The sequence below is a fragment of the Zalophus californianus genome, chromosome 2 (assembly GCF_009762305.2).
Source record: "Zalophus californianus isolate mZalCal1 chromosome 2, mZalCal1.pri.v2, whole genome shotgun sequence".
NCBI classification, from domain to species: domain Eukaryota; kingdom Metazoa; phylum Chordata; class Mammalia; order Carnivora; family Otariidae; genus Zalophus; species Zalophus californianus.
The window spans coordinates 177,021,613-177,028,969 of NC_045596.1; positions in this window are offsets into that span (position 1 = coordinate 177,021,613).

A 7,357-nucleotide genomic window follows, 5' to 3' on the forward strand; every position below is an offset into this window, starting at 1 on the left:
CTGCTTGTGTTCCCTCTCTCGCTGTGTCTCTCTCTGTCAAATAAATACATAAAATCTTTAAAAAAAAAAATAAATAAAAATAAAAATGAATGCATTTAGAAAGAAATACTTTAAAATATATTAGAAAGAAAAATATTGAGTGAGTAAATGCAGGTGGCATACAAAGAGTGAATATATGGCAGAAAACTATGAAAATGGTATGTGAATGTCTGGGTACTGTAATGGAGGGACACAATCTAATACAACCCATGGAAGGACCAGGAAATTGCTCTGTGAGTCTAGAAGACCCCAGAGCTTTTTTATTTATTTATTATTATTATTACTTATTTTAGAGAGAGAGAGAAAGCGCATGAGCAGGGGGATGGGCAGGGGGAGAGGGAGAGAAAGAACCTAAAGCAGACTCCTCGGTGAGCGTGGAGCCCGACGCAGGGCTTGATCTCGCGACCCTGAGATCACACCTGAGCCGAAACCAAGAGTCGATGCTTAACCGACTGAGTCACCCAGGTGCCCCAGAAGACCCCAAAGCTTTTAAAGACACTCCCACAGTTTTAAATTTTCCACCAGAAAAATTTACTGAAAGATTAACAAAGAACTATTATTAGAAAATTAGTATTTTTTAAATTTGAAATTTAAAAGAGATTTCACTACATCTTAAATGGTTCAGTGCAGCCAAAAACTTTTCATATAAACACAACTGAAATTGAATGGGAAAATTGATTTTGTGCAAACTTTAATGTTTTCCTAGAAGACGCTTATAGATAAAAAAGTTTTTCTCTGAATATTTTACTGAAGCCAGACTGAAAAAGTAACTCCTGTTCTCACTCATCAGAAATAAAAACAGAATCTCACTAACCGATTTGTCTCCCGGCTTTATAGTCACTCAGTACTAGAGAAATCATGGCATGAAATGAAGCTGGGTACAGGCCACAGGCCCGGTGTGTGTCAAGGGGTGGATGAAATGCCCCGCAAACCAGCGATACGTTCATTCTTTTCTTTCCTACTCCAGATAGTATGCCAAGGTGGCAGATGAGCGGGCTTCCAGAGCGACAGAGTAAGGAGCTCAGGGTAAATTCTCTCTCAAATAGGAGAAAGTGTTTTTAAAAACACACACAGGTGCTCCTGGGTGGCTCAGTTGGTTAAGCATCTGCATTTGTCTTAGGTCATGATCTCACGGTCCTGGGATGGAGCCCTGAGCCCTGCTCATTGGGGAGTCTGTTCTTCCTCTCCCTCTCCTTCTGTGGTCTCTCTCGCTCTCACTGTCTCTCAAATAAATAAAGTCTTTAGAAAACACACACACACACACACACACACACGCACACACAGCCACGGTCATTTCAAATCTTCAGAAATTGTCCTAAGGACATAGAGCAAATGGACAAGTATTCATTCAAGAAAACCTACTAAATACAAAATCGACCAGGGTCTGTGACTTGAGATATGGCCTTCCTGATCCCTCCTCCCCCATAGCTCTGTGTTCCAGAAGTGGTACCCTGGGCCCTCGACTTTGAACAGACGTGGCCAAGAAGATGGAGATTCTCTCTCTCCCTGACTCCTTGTCGGGGCTGCAGTTGCATTTTGGGAGAGGCAGCCTGCTTGCATTTCTCATCCTCCCCAGCCCTTTGTGGCAGAAGCTCTGTTCCAGGCAAGAGTAGCTGAGAGGACCCGGGCCTCCTGCTTGCAGGCGGAGCTCTAGGGCAGTCAGGGTGGGACAGAATCATCCCTGCCCCTCCCCACCCCGGGAGAGGTGAGCCAGGAAGACCACTTCCTCCTCCTGCTGTACCCACTTGTGGAGCAGGGGTGTCACTATCAGAAAAAGCAGATCCCCACCCTCGCTTCCGGTGCAGAGGCACAGGGGTCTGCTCCAGAGGAAAGGCAGACCATAAGGATGAATATCACCACAGCTCTGTCCGAGAAGACTGACTTTATTTGGAACAGAGCCTGGAGAATGGCATGCCTAAGGATGTTGTCAAAACCAGTGGATAGCTTGGTGGAGAGTAAAGGAGGCTGGGGGGCTCCATGATACACATAAAGCAGCAGAGCAGCCAGACGTTTAATAGAACCAAGGAAAGAGCCAAGAAGAGAACTCCTGGGATCACAATCAATTCTGGGGGGGTGTTCTAGGCTGCACCCACTCAGGAGTAATCAGAGCAGGACACGGGGCAGACTTCAAAGCATCCCCAAGCCACGCCCAGGCCCATCATCACAGGGCAGAAGCCTCCCTGACACAAGGAGCTCAAACATAACCTCTGAGCAAATACTGACCGAACAGTAAGCTACTCCCACTAAGGGGCTACTCCTAGGAAGCAGCTTTGCAATGAAAATCACACTCATTCCTGGGAGCCTAGAAGATTGTGCGTGTCCAAAACTGAGCTCTCTCAGGAGTAATCAGAGAGGAACTCCATGCTACTAGTCTCTGGCTGAATGTGGAACCGAAAAGTGTAATTCCCTGAAACGTGATAGCAACCTACAAGCTACACAGGCATCCAACAAGTAGAGGGCAAAGTCAGGGAGGCTTCTGCCCTGTGATGATGGGCCTGGGCATGGCTTGGGGATGCTTTGAAGTCTGCCCCATGTCCTGTTCTGATTACTCCTGAATGGGTGCAGCCTAGGGCAAAGATCTAACTGCTGGCTTAAGCACAACTTTTGGCCGGTAAGTGACTTACACAGAACCAGGGGCAACCCCTAGGTTGTGGGGCTAAAAGATAAAAATCAGGAGGGAAATCTGAGCAGGGACATCAAAGAGCCCCAACAAAGGAGACTACGGAGGAGAAGATAAAAATTGTATGATTGCACGTGTCTTCTTTCTTCTCTCAACTGATTTAAAACAATCAGACAAAATAATCCATATATAACAGAATATACACAAACATAATATATATTTGACAACATGAGCACAAAGGAAGCAATGGAGTAAGGAAATGACACCAGATGGTAATTGAAATCCAAAGGAGGAAATGAATGAGCCAAAAGGGTAAATAATTAAAACTATTATAACAAATGTTACAGTATATACTTCCTCTTCTCCTTCTCTCAGCATCTTTAAAAGATGTTATATAAAACAATAATTACAACAAGGGATTGTTTTTTGTAAGATGTGGATGTAATGTAAATTAACAATAACAGCACAGAAAAGCATGGGAGAAAATGGAGTTATGTAGGAATAAAGTTTCTGTATTTCCTTGGAACAAAGCTAGTATGAATCTGAAGTGGATTCTGGTAAGTGAAGATGTATGTTGTAAGATTTAGAACACCCCTTAAGAAAATAATTCAAAAATACATTTAAGGGGCACCTGGGTGGCTCAGTCGTTAAGCGTCTGCCTTCGGCTCAGGTCATGATCTCAGGGTCCTGGGATCGAGCCCTGCATCGGGCTCCCCGCTCGGCGGGAAGCCTGCTTCTCCCTCTCCCGCTCCCCCTGCTTGTGTTCTCTCTCTCGCTGTCTCTCTCTCTGTCAAATAAATAAATAAAATCTTTTAAAAAAATACATTTAAGAAGCTAATGGAATTAAAATGTTACACTAGAAAATATCCACTTAATGCAAAAGTAGACAGTAAAGGAGGAATAGAGGAATAAAGAGTGAGATATACAGAGGACAAAAATCAATATGGCAGATGTGAATCTAACCATATCATTAATAACCATACCATTCATATCAGGAGATTTTTTTTAAAAGATTTATTTATTTATGAGAGAGAGAGATTGAGTGAGCATGGTGGAGGGGCAGAGGGAGAGGGAGAGAATGCTCGAGCAGATTCCCTGCAGAGCACAGAGCCTGATGCAGGGCTTGATCCCAGGACTCTGGGATCATGACCTGAGTCAAAATCAAGAGTCGGCTGCTTAACCAACTGAGCTACCCAGGCGCCCCAGTGAGATTAAGCAACTTAATTAAAAGACAAAGATTGCCTCTTTGGATTAAAAAATTATGTTCTGCACAAGAGGCAGATTTTAATATAAAGATACAAATAGGTGGAGAATAATAGGATGGAAAAAAATATGCCAGGCGAAAAACAGCCATGGTAAAGCTGCGGCGGCTATGCCAATATCAGACAAAATCGACATTAAAGCACACCCACATATAAAAATGTTACTAGAGACCACAAGGGACATTTCATGGTGAAAAAGAGTCAATCCATCAGGAAGGAAAGGAAATTTGGGACATGAATAAAAATATAACAACACAGGAGTCAGTAACCAATGGGTCAAAGAAGAAAACACAAGGGAAATTAGAAAATACTTTGAGATGAATAAAAATGAAAACACAACATACCAAAACTTGTAGGACATAGCTAAGGCAATCTGCATAAAGGCATGCCTCTAAAAAGATAATCTCAAATCAATAACTCTGTTAACCTAGGGGTACCTGGGTGGCTCAGTCAGTTGAGTGTCTTGACTCTTGATTTCCGCTCAGGTCGTGACCTCAGGATTGTGAGATAGAACCCCAGGTCAGGCTCGGCACTGGGCAGAAGAGCCTCCTCTCTCTCTCCCTCGCCTTCTGCCCCTCCCCTCCTTTAAAAAAAGGAAATAACTCTGATAACTTAGGCAAAATGGACAAATTCCTATAGATAAAAAGTAGCAAAACTGACTCAAGAAGAAGTAGAAAATCTGACCAGACCTATACCAAGAAAAGAGATTGAATTGGTAATTTTAAAACTTCTCACAAAGACTAGGATCAGATGGTTTCCATGGTGAAGTATACCAAATCTTAAAAGTACTGATAATAATCTTTCTCAAATTCTTCCCAAAATAGAAGAGCACTCTTCTTCAGAACATTTATGAGCGATTAAAACTCAGTAAGAAAAAGATAACACAATTTAAAAATGGGCAGAGGATTTGAATAGACATTTCGCCAAAGAATATATACAAGTGGTCAATAAGCACATAAAAAGATACTCAAAACCATTAGCTCTGAGGGAAATGAAAAGCAAAAGCTTGATGAGATACCACTTCACACCCACTATGATGGCTACCAAAAGAAGATAGACAGTAAGTGTTGACAAGGATGTGGAGAAATTGGGACCATACATCATTGGTAAAATGGTGAAGACACTTTGGCAAATGGTTTGGCACTTCTTCAAAATGTCAACCATAGTTACCTATGACTGGGCAATTCCATTCCCCCCACTCCAAATTTATACCCAGGAGAAATAAAAAGCACACATCTATCCAAAAACTTGTCAGCAAGTGTTTATGGCTACAATTCATTATAGCCAAAAAGTACAAACCATCCAAACAGACACCTACTGATGAATGGAAAACTAAAATGTGGTATATCCATACAACTGAAACATTATCTGGCAATAAAAGGAAACTAAGTACTGATACATGCTATCACTTGGAGAAACCTTAAAAATATAATGCTAGGTACAAGAAGCTAGTTCCAGAAGACCCCACATTGTAGGATTCCGTTTGTTTGAAATAATCCAGTATAGGCCTGTGTAGTGGTTGGTTGGGATTGGAGGGAGGAGAGGTAGGGAATGACGACTAACGGAGTCCTGGGTTTCTTTTAGGGCAGTGTGGTAGTCAGGGTACACCAGAGAAACAGAATCAATAACATATATTGGAAAGAGATTAATGAAAGCATTGGCCTACGCAATTATGGAGGCTGGCAAGTCCAAAATCTGTAGAGCTGATCTCAGTTTGAAGGCCATCTGGCAGGAGAATTCTCTTACTCAGGGGAGGGTCAGCCTTTTGTCCTGTTCAGGCCTTCAACTGGTTAGACGAGGCCCACTCATGGGGCGCCATCTGCCGAGGGCACAGGATTCTATGAGAAAGACTCAGAGAACAAAGGGAGTGATGGAGCCAAATTGGGAATGGAGTGATAAGGTTTGCAAGTGAAGACACAATACTGAAATAAAGGAAAATATTATAGGGCAATGAGTTGTTAGACTGCTGGCGTGCAGCATGATAGAGTCTGAGGATTCAAAAGGATATGGAGCCAGCAGGCTCTGCTCATAAAAGCCTTTGACAACACTGTGCCTACTGAACACTGTTCAGATTCCTTGGTCAACTGGCATAAACCTAACTGAACTCTATTTCCTCTGCAGGTGTACTTGAGACTCTCAAGGCAACCGTACCCCAATTCTAAGGGAGACACATTTGCCCGCAGGTCTTGCTGGCCCTCTGCCAGCCTGGCAGTGCTGGTTGAAGTAGGCAGGGGCATCTTGTGGCCTGGTATGCAAAAATCATCCAGGCCAGCAAGTGTCCTGCTCCTAGCATTAGACATGGAAGAGCCTGAGCCAAACAACAGTAGGAGCAGGGGGACTGCTGTGACATGGAGAGCGGAGTCGGAGTGGCGATTGGAACCACTTCCATACCCAGACCTGGCTGAAGCAGAGGAAGCTGGCTGTAAGAGAGGAGAGCTGACCAGTGCCAAAAAGCATTCCAGAGACCACACCTGCTGTGGTCCCTAGAGTTGGGGGTCCTTAGAGTTGCCTCCATTGTTCCAGTCAAATATATTATTAAAAGGAACCACCCATTGCTAGAAGTAACTTGAACGGATCTCTGCATATGCACCAAAAATACCCGGCTGGAGCAGGACCTCTTTCCCAGGAATTCCTTCACTCCGTTACCGGGCACTCATGACACGCTAAGTGCTGTTTGGCCCCACTGGGGATTCAGCACTAGAGGAGGCACACCACCAGGCCTCTGCATACACCCGATCTTCTTGTGGTCAGAGATGATGATGTTCATTACTCCCACTGAATTCCTTAGCCCCACTTGCACTCCCCTGGCCGTGTGCCTTTGACTCATACTGTCCACAGTGGTTCCTCTTCAGAGAATTCCCTTCACCTGCTAAATGCTACACTTTTCCCTGTAGCCTTCCAGAATCTCTCAAGCAAAATTAATTTCCCTCTTTGTGGTGCTACATAGCGCTTCCATAGCCATCACGACATCCCTGCTGTTCCGCCTTGAGTTAGAGTTGTTTATATGCCTATCTCATCTTCAGGAACTTGAACTCCTTGAGAATAGAAAATGGGCCTGATTCCTCCTCCCGCCTATCACTGAACCTTCCACCCGGGATCCCTTCAATGCGTGTTGGTTCAACTGAATTAAATTCAGCCTATGAGGAACAAGGGAGGGAGAAAGCAAGGAGGACATTCACACCTTTCTCTTATTCCCAGTTTCCACACCCAAGCAGATGGCCACAAAATGGTGGCACATATCTGAAGACTTGTCCAGCTGCCTTCCCACAAATCCAAATCTTCACTAGCTGGGACGAGCTAGTTATTTTTTTTAGCCTCAGCATGTGGTCAGTATTTCCTAGCTATGAAGAAGGCAAATGAAATACTTCCAAGTGCTTTGAACCGGCAAACCTGTGTTTATACAATTACATGACAACAAGCTAATGGGATGGCCTTG